The sequence below is a fragment of the Oncorhynchus tshawytscha genome, linkage group LG19 (genome assembly GCF_018296145.1).
Source record: "Oncorhynchus tshawytscha isolate Ot180627B linkage group LG19, Otsh_v2.0, whole genome shotgun sequence".
Classification (NCBI taxonomy): domain Eukaryota; kingdom Metazoa; phylum Chordata; class Actinopteri; order Salmoniformes; family Salmonidae; genus Oncorhynchus; species Oncorhynchus tshawytscha.
In genome coordinates this window covers 3,576,847-3,591,605 of record NC_056447.1, presented here as the reverse complement: position 1 = coordinate 3,591,605, position 14,759 = coordinate 3,576,847, and the positions used below count along the sequence as shown (strand labels likewise).

General features: G+C 45.7%; 1 protein-coding gene across 3 annotated transcripts in view; it reads right to left on the bottom strand.

Moving 5' to 3' along the window:
- Nucleotides 1–14,759, bottom strand: part of LOC112218234 (dual specificity protein phosphatase 8-like) — a 72,039-nt gene that overhangs the window by 23,686 nt on the left and 33,594 nt on the right. The gene's annotated exons all lie outside the window — the stretch shown is intronic.

Sequence of the window (14,759 nt, the reverse complement as noted above, 5' to 3'; positions counted from 1 at the left end):
TTCAACCTCAGTGTATGTAAACTTCCGACTTCAACTGTATCTATCCAACTCAGTTGGTATCATAGGTGGCACTCCCTATTGGCCATCTAGTGTCACTATTGTCACCAACACTAACGCACCAGCCACCAACTTAGTGTCCATTACGTTCATGTACATTTCTTTGAGCAGCAAACTAAGTGATCCTCAGTAGAGTAACATAAATATTTTTTGTCCTCTCTCCCTTTCTCCTCCCCTTACCCACTCCCCCCTCCTCTGCTCCCCCCAGCAGGGTAACAAGACCCAGAATAGCAGGTGTTTAATTAGGGGATTGCAGGCAGGGTGCTAAAAACGCCAGGGAATTGCTTTTATTTACTGCACACGTGTGTGTGCCTGCCTGGCCATAAATAGGTGTGCTGGTCACTCTGTCCCCCCCCATCCCCAAGCCAGACAAGCTAAGACTGGGCTTTTATGGGAGAGGGCCTGTTACTGGGACAACACCACAAAGTTTATACACATAGAGAGAGAGAGAGAGCGCGATGGAGACGAGAGAAATAGATAGAAGAGGAGTAAAGGCCTTATGGGAACATAGAGACCAATAACTTACAAATAAACGTCAGGAGCGGTTTTGAAAGCATGTTACTTCCACCAATGCGTTGAAAATGAACCAAACAATTTGTATTTTCAACATCTTTTCCATGCCTTGGGCTCATAGGGATATTGTTTCTTGGTGGTTGAGTGAACATAACCAGGGACCGATAAAGAAACATCTCCTGGCAGTTGTAACAAACATGGTGTTGTTCCTTTAGTGGATCACAGGAGACTACATAACCCACAACACCCTGCTACAGTATTTCCACCAATGCAATGCAAAGGTATATTTCTCTCTGTTTGTTATTGGCTGAGTGAGGGTTTCCTTCCTCTTCTAGTTAGGCCTTAGTGAGCAGAGAGAGGAGAGCAGAGCTATGACCTGTTCCTCATGCCATGAAGTTTGTTAGGTTGTGTTAGCACAGCAGGGCTAGGATAGATTGCCGGCTAACGAGCTGCACCACCTGCCTGCCTGTCTCACACCCACAGCCCACACACTTGACAGGGAAGGCAGGGAGGGAGGGGGGCAATAGAGTACAGTACATTTAGGGCTCGTACAGACAGAGACAGATCAAATTGTGCATGAAGGACACACAAATCTCTCAACTTCTAACGCTCCTAAAAGTATGTTTGAACAGGGTTGAAAGTCTGAAAGGATATGCTTTCTATGAGAAAGCACGCAGTGGCAAAACACCTGGGGGTGATGTCTTACTTACAGCAACAAGTTCAACAGTCAAAATACATGACCTATAGCCGACGTTCTGTCAACGTGAATATGGTGTGCCTGTTTACTATTATGTGCTCTCTCTCTCTCTCTCCTGTCTCTCCTGTCTCCCTCTCCTGTCTCTCTCTCCTGTCTCTCCACAGGATCATCTGTCAGGATACCAGCGGAAAGAGACATCACCCCCAGGCCAGACTACACAACAGGAGGCAGGCGTCCACAACAGGAGGTGAGTGTGTGCAGATATCAGGGGAAAGTGCCATCGCCTCAGGGTAGACTACAGAACAGGAGGGGGGTTAATGAAGGTTAATGAAGTGTGTGTGTGTGTGTGTGTGTGTGCGTGTGTTGATAGGGCTGGTTGTCAGGGGATCAGTAATAGGGCTGCTCCATCAGTGACGTAATGCCAAACAGGAGAACAGAACACAGCTGCCATGCCTGGGGGTGAGGTAGTCACTGGGGGGGATATATATGGGGGAGGAGAGATGGTGAGGTAGTCACTGGGGGGGGGGGATATATATGGGGGAGGAGAGATGGTGAGGTAGTCACTGGGGGGGATATATGGGGGGAGGAGAGATGGTGAGGTAGTCACTGGGGGGGGGGATATATGGGGGGGGGGGAGAGATGGTGAGGTAGTCACTGGGGGGGATATATATGGGGGGAGGAGAGATGGTGAGGTAGTCACTGGGGGGGATATATATGGGGGGGAGAGATGGTGAGGTAGTCACTGGGGGGATATATATGGGGGGAGGAGAGATGGTGAGGTAGTCACTGGGGCGGGGGATATATATGGGGGAGGAGAGATGGTGAGGTAGTCACTGGGGGGGGATATATGGGGGAGGAGAGATGGTGAGGTAGTCACTGGGGGGGGATATATATGGGGGAGGAGAGATGGTGAGGTACCATGAGGATAAGGGGGAGATAGAGGGGGAGGGTTGGTGAGGTAGTCCTCCATAGAGGGGGTCGGTATACTGGAGGGTAGTAGGACAGTAATCCGTGTGTGTGTGTCTCTGTGTGTGCAATACTAAGACAGTAACCCTGGGGTGTTGGGATGCACTCTGGTGGTTAAGTTGTGTTCTAGGATGCGTCTGCTTGATTGATGCTAGACCCCCTCCCCATCTAATCTACCCCCCCCATGAAATGGACCTTGGGAGAAGCAGACTGCACAAATATACAGACGTAAACTCCATCAACCATCACACACACACACACACACACACACACACACACACACACACACACACACACACACACACACACACACACACACACACACACACACACACACACACACACACACACACACACACACACAGGGGGTAGGGAAAGCCATCACACACTCTGTTGGGGGCCAGTCAGGACCATACTGCCTTTCATCAGCCAGATGAGCTCCTTCAAAATCCCAGTGTGAGGTGTTCACTGTGTATGTGCCATATGTTTGCATTTTGTGTTTATCCCCATTAGAGTTTGTGGATGGGGGAAGGTTTGTGTGTGTGTGTGTGTCTGTATGCTTACCATATGATAATTGGGGATGGGTTAACGGCCAGATCACCCGTGATACAAGTCAGTATTTGACGTTCATCCATGTCTGAGGACATCGGGAGATGACGTGGAACCCGGCCACTAGGGGCAACAGTGAGCTCTGTTACCTTCAAGTGGGTTTCAGGGATGGCAGATGTGCATAAGCATCTGCCTCTGGTGCCAAAGGTTCCATGTTCAAATCCAGCCATAGGAAGTTGTTATTATAGAATTTTGTTTTAATACTTTCCCAAACCATAACCATTCGGAGTGAATGCCTAACCTTAACATTTCTGAGTGAATGCCTAACCTTAACATTTCTGAGTGAATGCCTAACCTTAACATTTCTGAGTTAATGCCTAACCTTAACATTTCTGAGTTAATGCCTAACCTTAACATTTCTGAGTTAATGCCTAACCTTAACATTTCTGAGTTAATGCCTAACCTTAACATTTCTGAGTTAATGCCTAACCTTAACATTTCTGAGTTAATGCCTAACCTTAACATTTCTGAGTTAATGCCTAAACGTAACCCAAATTACTCGTGCCAAAAATTTTACGTCTGAGAAACAAGGATGAACGTCTCATTCTGACGTGAGACTGTGAGAACTTGTTGTGGTTACATGGTTACGTCGTTGTGTGTGTGTGTGTGGCTCAGGTCTGATTTCCCTAGAGGAGACTGTCTATCAGGGTGCTCTAGCATAACAGATATGGTTTATTCATTATAATGCTCATAGGGAGCTGTAACACACTGGTCACTAGGGGAGAGAGGCAGAGGTTGATCTAATGTAAATATTGATCGGCACTTCTACGATGGCAAATATTGATTCAATGGACTATGGAAATACGGCTTAACGGTTGTGGTCCGCATGGAAATAAGACTCTTTCTTTATGCTTTTCTCTTTCCGTCTTTCTTTGACTGTGTTCTTTAAGTTTACGGCCTCGCTGACTATGCCAGATGGAGGGATGTCTGCACACACACACACACACACACACACACACACACCAATGAGTGTGCTGACATGGTTGGGATAGACTTGGGCTGAAGCCAGGTCAGACTAGTGTTAATTAGCTCCTATCAACGCTGCAGGCAGCTGACAGACAAAGAGGTCCCAGAACAGAACTTACTGTGCTACAGGCCACACAGGCCCTTCTGCTCCTCTAGTTAGTTAGTTAGATAATCTATCATGAAAACCCTACCCAATAGGCTCTGTCTATCTCCATCTTAGTTTCCCATTCTCTCTTTCTTGCCTCTCTCTCTCTGTCCTTATTTTCCTCTCATCTTCTCTGTTTTTCTACCTGTTTCTCTTCTTCCTTGGCAAGCAGCATACCACCCTGCATACCACTGCTGGCTTGCTTCTGAAGCTAAGCAGGGTTGGTCCTGGTCAGTCCTTGGATGGGAGACCAGATGCTGCTGGAAGTGGTGTTGGAGGGCCAGTAGGAGGCACTCTTTCCACTGGTCTAAAAAATATCCCAATACCCCAGGGCAGTGATTGGGGATACTGCCCTGAGTAGGGTGCTGTCTCTCGGATGGGATGTTAAACGGGTGTCCTGACTCTCTGAGGTCATTAAAGATCCCATGGCACTTATCGTAAGAGTAGGGGTGTTAACCCTGGTGTCCTGGCTAAATTCCCAAACTGACCATCATGGTCACCTAATAATCAGTGACCCAGTTTTACAATTGGTTCATTCATCCCCCTCCTCTCCCCTGTAACTATTCCCCAGGTCGTTGCTGTAAATGAGAATGTGTTCTCAGTCAACTTACCTGGTAAAATAACGGATAAATAAAAAAATTACCCCCATCCTCTCTCCCTCCACATCATTTCCTGATCAGGAAATTATGTCACAGCACACCCAGTCCCTTTAGATAAAGGAACGAACTGACAGGAAAACACTTTATGAATTGATCACAAAACATTGAATACATTGGAATATATTGTAGCCAATTTATGCTGGTAGTAATTCCTAAAACTTGCCAACTAATGTTGCTATTTTCCTAGCAAGTTTTGTCTGAAAAAGGCTTAAGAATATGCAAACCATTTGAGTCCTTTCCAAATCCTTCCAACTGACACAATATGCACTAAGATATATTTCTGGATAAAGTCATGTCATAGAAACATCTATATATATCTATGTATAAACATGTATCCACAGCAGGGCTGTGTTTTGAGTGGAGATGAAGACAGTGGCCATCCCTGTGCCCTGGGTTAGGGTGTGCTTTCCTGTCATGGCAGCCCCTATAGAGACAGAACGGCATTTGGCTCTGGTTGTTCTAATACTCCGGTCACATCCACCCAGCAGTGAGTGACATTATTAGCAGAGTGCTCTGACAGAGAACAATGGAGCCCGAGGTGACGCAAGGCTCAGAGGAACCAGCCATGCTGTCCACATAGACATCAATACATCTACATAGAGGATCTCTTAGGAGTCGGACCTCTATGGCCCTGACACACACACACACACACACACACACACACACACACACACGGCATCTCCCTCTCCTAATGTCGCCACATCTGAAACAGGAAGTGGTTGCACAACCCTTACGGAAATAAATACATTTAAAATCTATTTTTAGATTGTAAAAAAAAATAGGACACGTGAAATATTTAAAATTAGCCAAATCAATGTCCACTGAACAAATATATAAATGCTACATGCAGTAACAGCTCATATAAAGAAAATCAGTCAATTGAAATGAATTCATTAGGCCCTACTCTATGGATTTTGCATGACTAGGAAAACAGATATGCATCTGTTGCTCAAAAAAAGATATGGATCAGAAAACCAGTCAGTATCTGGTGTGACCATTTGGCTCATGCAGCGCAACACATCTCCTTCACATAGAGTTGTTCAGGCTGTTTCTTGTATTTATTATGGTCCCCATTAGCTGCTGCCAAGGTAGTAGCTAATCTCCCTGGGGTCCAGCAAAATAAAGGCAGTTTGATTGTGGCCTGTGGAATGTTGTCCCACTCCTCTTGCTGTATATGGGCGGGAACTGGAACAAGCTGTCGTAAACGTTGATCCAGAGCATCCCAAACATGCTCAACGGGTGTCTGGTGAGAATGCAGGCCATGGAAAAACGGGGACATTTTCAGCTTCCACGAATTGTGTACAGATTCTTGCAAAATGGGGCCGTGCGTTATCATGCTGAAACATGAGGTGATGGCGGTGGATGAATGGCTCAATAATGGGCCTCAGGATATCGACACGGTATCTCTGTGCATTCAAATTGCCATCAAGAAAACACAATTGTGTTCGTTGCCCGTAGTTTATGCCTGCCCATACCATAACCCCACCGCCACCATTGGGCACTCTGTTCACAACGTTGACATCAGCAAACTGATAGCCTACGGCTGGGCAATAATATAAAATAATAAATAATAAATAAAATATCATATCACAGTATTTAAAAAAATGCAAAAAAATGTTTTATGATATGACAGTATTTTGTTTTTTAATAATAAAATGTATTGAGTAGTGCATGAACCTAGGCTGTCAATATATACATTGTAAGTGATTTAAATGGGTCTCTCTCCAGTCTGATTGTTTTATACTGTTCAATTCAACTTCAACCAAAAATAATGTTCTACATTCATCAATTTCTGCATTTCCTGCACTCATTTGAGATCATTTCCACACTGCCACATAGGGCTGCACAATATGGGCCAACTATCTAGGCCTTATTTTGAACCAAATGTTGCAATTGCGATTTGACTTCACCCAAACACTTGCGTGAACTGTTGGAAACATGGCAATAGAATAAGTATTCTAATTCTATACAATACAGTGTTGTATGACATGACGACAAATTAAAATTACAGGGAGGAGTTATTGTGACAGGGTAGGAACCAAAGTGTTGATAAGTGTTTCCTAGGGGACCCTATAATCTTTGGCTACATTAAATGTTTTCTCTCAGCTACTTCATGTAGCTAACATATTCATGCTTCGTGTATTACTCTTTGATTTAGAAGATACTGTTGCACAAACTACATTATTAGGCTGTTTAGCTAGTTTGCTCTGACTCAGCTAACTAGCGATTAGCAATAGTGGATAACACGATATAGGCCCAACTTGTTAACACAAGACACACTAGTCATTTGCAGATGTAAGAAACCCAAATGAATAGTGTCATTATAGAACGCTAGTGGATTTATATTAAGAAGCAAAGTGAAAACAGCATTGTCGTCATCAACATTGTTGCATGTGCTGCATTGACCAATCAGACTGAACGCAAGTGTCTCGTGGTCGAGGAAAAACCAATGTGCTCCTTGAGTGACAGGTGGCGGGGCTAGGTCAGTGTGGAAAGCGGCATGGAGAGAGAGCAGAGAGAGATGACTCAAGTAGCGGAGTAAACTCTAAAAATGGACGTTAGACACAGCGTATCACATTTAACAAACCAAACATTCAAATACCGTTATAGAAGTTAAAGTAAAAAGCCAAACTGCTATGTGCATCAATAACGGTATATCGTAAAATATGGTATACCACCCAGCCCTACGCTCGCCTACACAACTCCATATACGCTGTCTGCCATCTGGCCGGTACAGTTAAAACCATGATTCATCAGTGAAGAGCACACTTCTCCAGCGTGCCAGTGGCCATTGAAGGTGAGCATTTGCCCACTGAAGTCAATTATGACTGTGAACTGAGGTCAGGTCAAGACCCTGGTGAGGACGACGAGCATGCAGATGAGCTTTCCTGAGATGGTTTCTGACAGTTTGTGCAGACATTTCTCAGTTGTGCAAACCCACAGTTTCATCAGCTGTCTGGTTGGCTGGTCTCAGATGATACTGCAGGTGAAGAAGCCAGATGTGGAGGTCCTGGGCTGGCGTGGGTACACGTGTCTGCATGTGAGACCGGTTGGACGTACTGCCAAATTCTCCAAAATTAAGTTGGAGGCGGCTTATGGTAGAGAAATGAACATTCAGATCTCTGGTAACAGCTCTGGTAGACATTCCTGCAGTCAGCATGTCAATTGCACTCTGTCAAAACTGTGGCATTGTGTTGTGTTAAAAAACTTCATATTTTAGATTGGCCGTTTATTGTCCCCAGCACAAGGTGAACCTGTGTAATGATCATGCTGTTTAATCAGCTTCTTGATATAGCACACCTGTCAGGTGGATGGATTACATTGGCAAAGGAGAAATGCTCATTAACAGGGATCTGAACAAATTTGTGCACAACATCTTAGAGAAATAAGCTTTTGTGCTTATGGAAAATGTCTGCGAAAATGTCTCTTTTCAGCAGAGTTGCAAAGAAAAAGCCATATCTCCGACTGGCCAATAAAAATAAAAGATTAAGATGGGCAAAAGAACACAGACACTGGACAGAGGAACTCTGCCTAGAAGGCCAGCATCCCGAGGTCGCCTCTTCACTGTTGATGTTGAGACTGGTGTTTTGCCGGTACTATTTAATGAAGCTGCCAGTTGAGGACTTGTTTTTAAAAATGTTATTTCACCTTTATTTAACCAGGTAGGCTAGTTGAGAACAAGTTCTCATTTACAACTGCGACCTGGCCAAGATAAAGCAAAGCAGTGCAACACAAACAACAACACAGAGTTACACATGGAATAAACAAACGCACAGTCAATGATACAATTCAAAAAGTATATATACAGTCTGTGCAAATGTAGTGAAATAAATAAATAGGCCATAGTGGCGAAATAATTACAGTATAGCAATTAAACACTGGAGTGATAGATGTGCAAAAAATGAGTGTGCAAGTAGAGATACTGGGGTGCAAAAGAGCTAAATAAATAAAATAAATAACAGTGTGGGGAAGAGGTAGTTGGATAGGCTATTTACAGATGGGCTATGTACAAGTGCAGTGATCTGTGAGCTGCTCTGACAGCTGGTGCTTAAAGTTAGTGAGGGAGATATGAGTCTCCTGCTTCAGTGATTTTTGCAGTTCGTTCCAGTCATTGGCAGCAGAGAACTGGAAGGAAAGGCGGCCAAAGGAGGAATTGGCTTTGGGGATGATCAGTGAAATATACCTGCTGGAGTGCGTGCTACGGGTAGTGCTGCTATTGTGACCAGTGAGCTGAGATAAGGCGTGGCTTTATCTAGCAAAGACTTATAGATGACCTGGAGCCAGTGGGTTTGGCGGCGAAAATGAACTGAAGGCCAGCCAACGAGAGCATGCAGGTCGCAGTGGTGGGTAGTGTATGTGGCTTTGGTGACAAAACAGATGGCACTGTGATAGACTGCATACAATTTGCTGAGTAGAGTGTTGGAGGCTATTTTGTAAATGACATCGCCGAAGTCAAGGATCGGTAGGATAGTCAGTTTTACAAGGGTATGTTTGGCAGCATGAGTGAAGGTGGCTTTGTTGCGAAATAGGAAGCCGATATTACATTTAATTTTGGATTGGAGATGCTAAGCACTCCTCTTCTTTCACTCCACGGTCCAACTCCCAAACCATCTCAATTGGGTTGTGGTAAGGTGATTGTGATGGCCGGGTCATCTGATGCAGCACTCCATCACTCTCCTTTTTGGTCAAATGGCCATTACACAGCCTGGAGGTGTGTTTTGGATCATTGGTATCTTTTAGTTGTGGTTTCTTTGCAACAATTCGACCATGAAGGCCTGATTCACGCAGTCTCCTCTGAACAGTTGATGTTGAGATGTGTCTGTCACTTGAACTCAACGGAACCCTGTTCATTTAAACGCATTCCAGGTGACTACCTCACAAAGCTGGTTGAGAGAATGCCAAGAGTGTGCAAAGCTGTCATCAAGGCAAAGGGTGACTAGTTTTCTATGTCTTCACTATTAATCTACAATGTAGACAATAGTTTAAAAAAACGTTTAAACTGGAATGCGTTGGTGTGTCTAAACTTTTGACTGGTAGTGGTAGTACAAGTAATACTAAAGAGCTCCATTGTTATCAGTCACCATTTCATTCCAATATGATTTTAGGTGAAGAGGCACTTACTGTTGTATTTTTTTTTCTCTCTTGAGATTGGAAAACATGCTTATCATGAAATGTAACATTTCTGAACATTTATGACAGAATGTTAATATTACGTGAAATAAAAAGTTATATAAATGTTTGTTTTTTTAAACTTTCATGAAATGATATCACCGCCAAAGTTTTGGGCTTGGTTGCCAAACAAATCATCTCCATTGATCAATATGTAAAGAGTGTGCGTGTTTTTTGTGTGTACTGTATATGTGAGTTTGGGTATGGTTATGTCTACTGTGTGTGTGTGTGTGTGTGTGTGTGTGTGTGTGTGTGAGAGACAGAGAGAAAGGAGGAGGGATATGAGGAATGATGACGAACTGCAGCATTCCTCACCAGGGTCCTTGGGCTTGACAGGAACTCCAAATTTAGCCTGCTGTTTCCGCGGTGATGGAAAATCTCCCGCCTTTATCAGGAAACCGAAGTCCAGGAGGGTCAACGGGAGTGTGTGTATTTAACATGTATTTACAATACCAGTTCCTCGGTGTGTGTGTGTGTGTGTGTGTGTGTGTGTGTGTGTGTGTGTGTGTGTGTATACTTACTTACAGTACTCTATGAATGAACTAGTGAGTTACAATCCTTTCTACATGCCCCACATCTTTTTTGGCCAAGACACTCATCTCCGTATGGTGTACATCCATATGCTCTCTCGTCTCTCGTACAGTATGCCGTTACTCTGACTCACTCATGCACCAGTTCTGGGAAGACAAGCCTGAAATCATCCCCACCATGGATGAAGTGTGTTCCAGATGGGACCAAAACGATCCGCTGGCTACTGCATAAACACCATGGCAACCACCCAAGTAAACAAGGAAGGGGTTTTGGTGGCATGCCAGAGATAAAGTGGATCAAAGTCAGGCATGAGGGCAAACAGGAATCCGCCATTGTTCCATGGAATGACGCAGTCGCGACTAAAGTGGTAGAGAATGAATGGAATCTAATGGACCCGGGCCAGGCCAAGGTAGAACAGGGCTAGATGTTCGTCTAGCCTCATTCTGCTACTGTTATTTTCCACTGAAGATGCACGCCAACCCCGACGTGGCCATTGTCCATGTTGTAGAGTGTATTGCAGTCTGTTCAACAGTGGCATGTCTCAATCACATTGTCACGTGGCTGTTGAAGCAAAGCGTGAAGAAACAGACTGTGAGCCCGTAAGGGTTTATGTGTCCAAGTGTGTGACACATGCCGTGTTTGTTCATGTGTATGCATCTAATGTAAAGCCTCCTGCCCGTTTCTCTAAGGGAACGTGTCTACGTGTGCGTGGCCCCTTTAAGCCGGTGGGGGTGTGAGGAAGAGGAAGAGGAAGAGCAGCTAGACCACGTCACGTTGGAAACATTTGGCAGCAGCAGACACACACGCTGGCCTGCATGTTTTCATGCTGCAGCTTTGAGGGGGAAAAGGGAAGATGACTTCAAGCTCATCATGTGAGGCCAGGAAGACGGGGGATGATGAGAACACTGGCAGAAACACAACACTGTTACATGAAATGTACAGGGTACGGTTGGGAAAACCAGGACCTCTGGGGTGTGTGTGCGCACACAGGCGAGTATTTGTGCCCTTGCATTGTATGTCAACTACTGTGTCTGTCTTTGTGACTGTTTGTAGCCATAGAGTATGCAACTCATGTACGCAAGTGTGCCATTGTGTGCGTATTCAAGAGAGGTGATGTCATTGGCATTCTTACAGGTCATTGGTTTGACCTTTCTGCTCCTCGGGTAGGGGCTGACTGGGGAGGGGTCAGGTGTGTCTGTGTGTGTGTGTAACATTTGTGCAGTGTGTGGCCTGTGTTTTCATGTGCAGCTTTGACGGGCCAGAGGTGAAGATGACTTCAAGCCACATGGAGGCCAGATGTGAGACTGCAGGAGTCTGGCAGAAGAAAACTGGAAGGAGGAGTGGATGATGAGGAAGGGAGGAAAGGGAGGTGGAGGAGGGGACAGGTAGGAAAAGGTTTGGGGGGATCATTAGAGGAGAGGAAAGGGGAGGTGGTGCCCTTGCATTGAGGTCAGGACTGGTCTGTCTTTGAGAGGTAGCCATAGAGGTATGGGGGGATCATTAGAGGAGTGTGCCATTGGTGGAGGAGGGATGTCATTGGCATTCTTAGGGTCAGGTTTGAGGAGGGGATCATTAGAGGAGGGGCTGAGGTGGAGGAGAGGGAGCAGGTGGAGAGGTATAAGAGGAGGGGATCATTAGAGGAGAGGAAAAGGGGAGGTGGAGGAGAGGGAGAGGTGGAGAGGTATAAGAGGGGGGATCATTAGAGGAGAGGAAAAGGGGAGTGGAGAGAGGGAGAGGTATTGGAAGGAGGGAGGGGATCATTAAGGAGAAGGGAAAGGGGAGGTGGAGGAGAGGGAGCAGGTAGGAGAGGTATAAGAGGAGGGGATCATTAGAGGAGAGGAAAAGGGGAGGTGGAGGAGGAGGGGAGCAGGTAGGAGAGGTATAAGAGGAGGGGATCATTAGAGGAGAGGAAAAGGGGAGGTGGAGGAGAGGGAGCGGGTAGGAGAGGTATAAGAGGAGGGGATCATTAGAGGAGAGGAAAAGGGAGGTGGAGGAGAGGGAGCGGGTAGGAGAGGTATAAGAGGAGGGGATCATTAGAGGAGAGGAAAAGGGGAGCTAAGAGAGGAGGAGAGGGAAAGACACAGAGAGACAGAGAAAGGGGGAGGGAAGAGAGGGAGCAGGGGAGAGGGAGAAGGTCATTGAGTATAATGTGCCAGACCTCCCTCGGGGAAGGTGAGCTCACCTCTTAATGGCACCACTGGCTCCTTCTCAATGAAATCATTGATCTGCCAAGAGTCCCCGGTACGTAATGGATACGGAGCAGATAGGAAGCGAGGGAGGGTGGAGGGGTGAATGGGGGGAAGGGGAAGGAGAGCTGGATGAGAGGGGTGAGGGAAAGAGAGAGAGAGAGAGAGAAAAAAGGGGCAGGACCATGACCCCTGGCAGCCAAACATCAGATCACTGTGACCTCAATGACCTCAACTGTGACCAATCAAAATACAGCAGTGAACATAAACAATCCAATCCCATACGTCCATTTCAGGCCACACACACATCCAATCGCTGTTCAGCTTGGTACTCCATAATGTAGTGAGTTTGTTAGAGAACATTTAAAATGTCTACGCAATTCAATAGCAAATTATGCGCCAGATGGAAATATGCTCAATGTATTACAGGGGAGCTAAGAGTGGCTTTCCACATTAAAAATACTTTCTACTCAGAGTATGAGCAGTTGATGCTAGTACAATGGTCTGGGATTATTATTTGGCTATTGCTTCCGATTGGCTCAGTGGGTTAGAGCACTGCCCGTGGAACACCAGAGTCGTGGGTTCGAATCCCACATAAGCCATGTGCTGAATAGAAATGCTCAAATTTGGCCACATTATTCTGCTCCTCAGGCCATGCATAGCCACAGAGATTACCACCCAGTACTGGGAACGAAAGAGAAACATAAAGCTTTCATTCTGAGAGGGCTCAGGCAGGTCATGCTACAGTCCGACATTAAAAATGACGTCTACACACAGACCGTCATTCATCAGGATGGAAGGAGGTGAATTACCTCACCTCCTCAATAGGTCTGTCTAACCAACACATACATGCACACACACAGACCTCCTTATGTAGTGCATTGGAATGTCTCTGAACGGCTGCATTGTGTGAGTCTGCCTCCCACGATTACCTCACTTCCTCAGCGTCTCTCTCTTTCACACACACACACACACAGGGGCCGCCGCCCAGTTGTATAACAGCACAACTGGATTGACCTTTGTACTGTAGACTGTGCAGTTACACCCAAACCTGATCTCATCAAAGCCTAGAGGCCCTCACACTGCGGCTTCTGTGTGTGTAAGCGGTATCTTTCATTACCTAATATCTGGCACAAAATGGCTGCTGTGTATCCCTGATGTCGGTGCTACCAAAGATTCTCTATTATATTGACAAGATAGTCAAGTGACCGCTCTAACAATGGAAATACATGTCCTTAAAGATGGAAGGCAGATGGGACCACTCTAGCCAATGAGAGGGCAGATACACGGCTGAACAACAGGGCATAGAGATATATAGAATACTTATCTTTGTATCTGTGCCGTTATAGCATCTCAGAAACCATTTTAAAAGTAGTCAATTTTCTACTTCTTCATTGGCTGCTTGCTCCCAACTTTTCCAAAGTTGTAGAAATGCCATGTTTGTCCACTTGTATCAGTGCATTCAAACCAACTCACGAAACCAATGCGAAAATGTATATTCGTTCAAATAAGCCTCACGAAGTAAATAAGCAAAAATATATGTTGGGGACCAAATTCGACACTAGTTGACCTCCATACAGTTTGTGGGCTTATATTCGTGGGCAGATTTTGGGCAGAGTAAAGCCTCTCGTTTCGCCACTTCCTCTCTGGTGATACACATTGGTGGATGTGGAGTAATGATCACACACAATGTAAAGCACTTTGGATGGATCTGGCAGCACACAGATTTGATGATCACAATCTCTTTTCCATTCCATCCTCCGTCGCCAGTGTACGGCATCTAGGCACCTGCTCTCTCTCACTCGCTTTACTGATCTCTCTCGCTCTGTCGGTCTCTGTGTCTGTGTCTGTGTCTGTGTGTGCGGCCCAATGGTATGTAGCTTTAGTAATCCTGGGGGGGAAAAACACTGGCAGATGGCACTAGGAGAGATTAGGAACAGTCACTGCACATCTGTAGACCGCACACACACACACACACACCCCTGCATCTCTCTCTACCATTCTCTCTCTCCGTACCTATACGTCTGCCTCTTTCTCTCCGTCCTCTCCATTCCTTACCCACTCTCCACATCTGCAGAGCTTGCACACCTGACAGCTGGACCTCTGCCTCGTTCTCTCGCCATTTTCTCCTGTTCTCGCTCTCTCATCTCCAGAGGGTGCATTTCTCAACACTTGCATCTCTACCTTTCTCTTTTCTCGATCGTTTAATCTCTCGTTGCTCATACAAACACCCCCCCCCTCCCCCTCTCTCATAACAACAT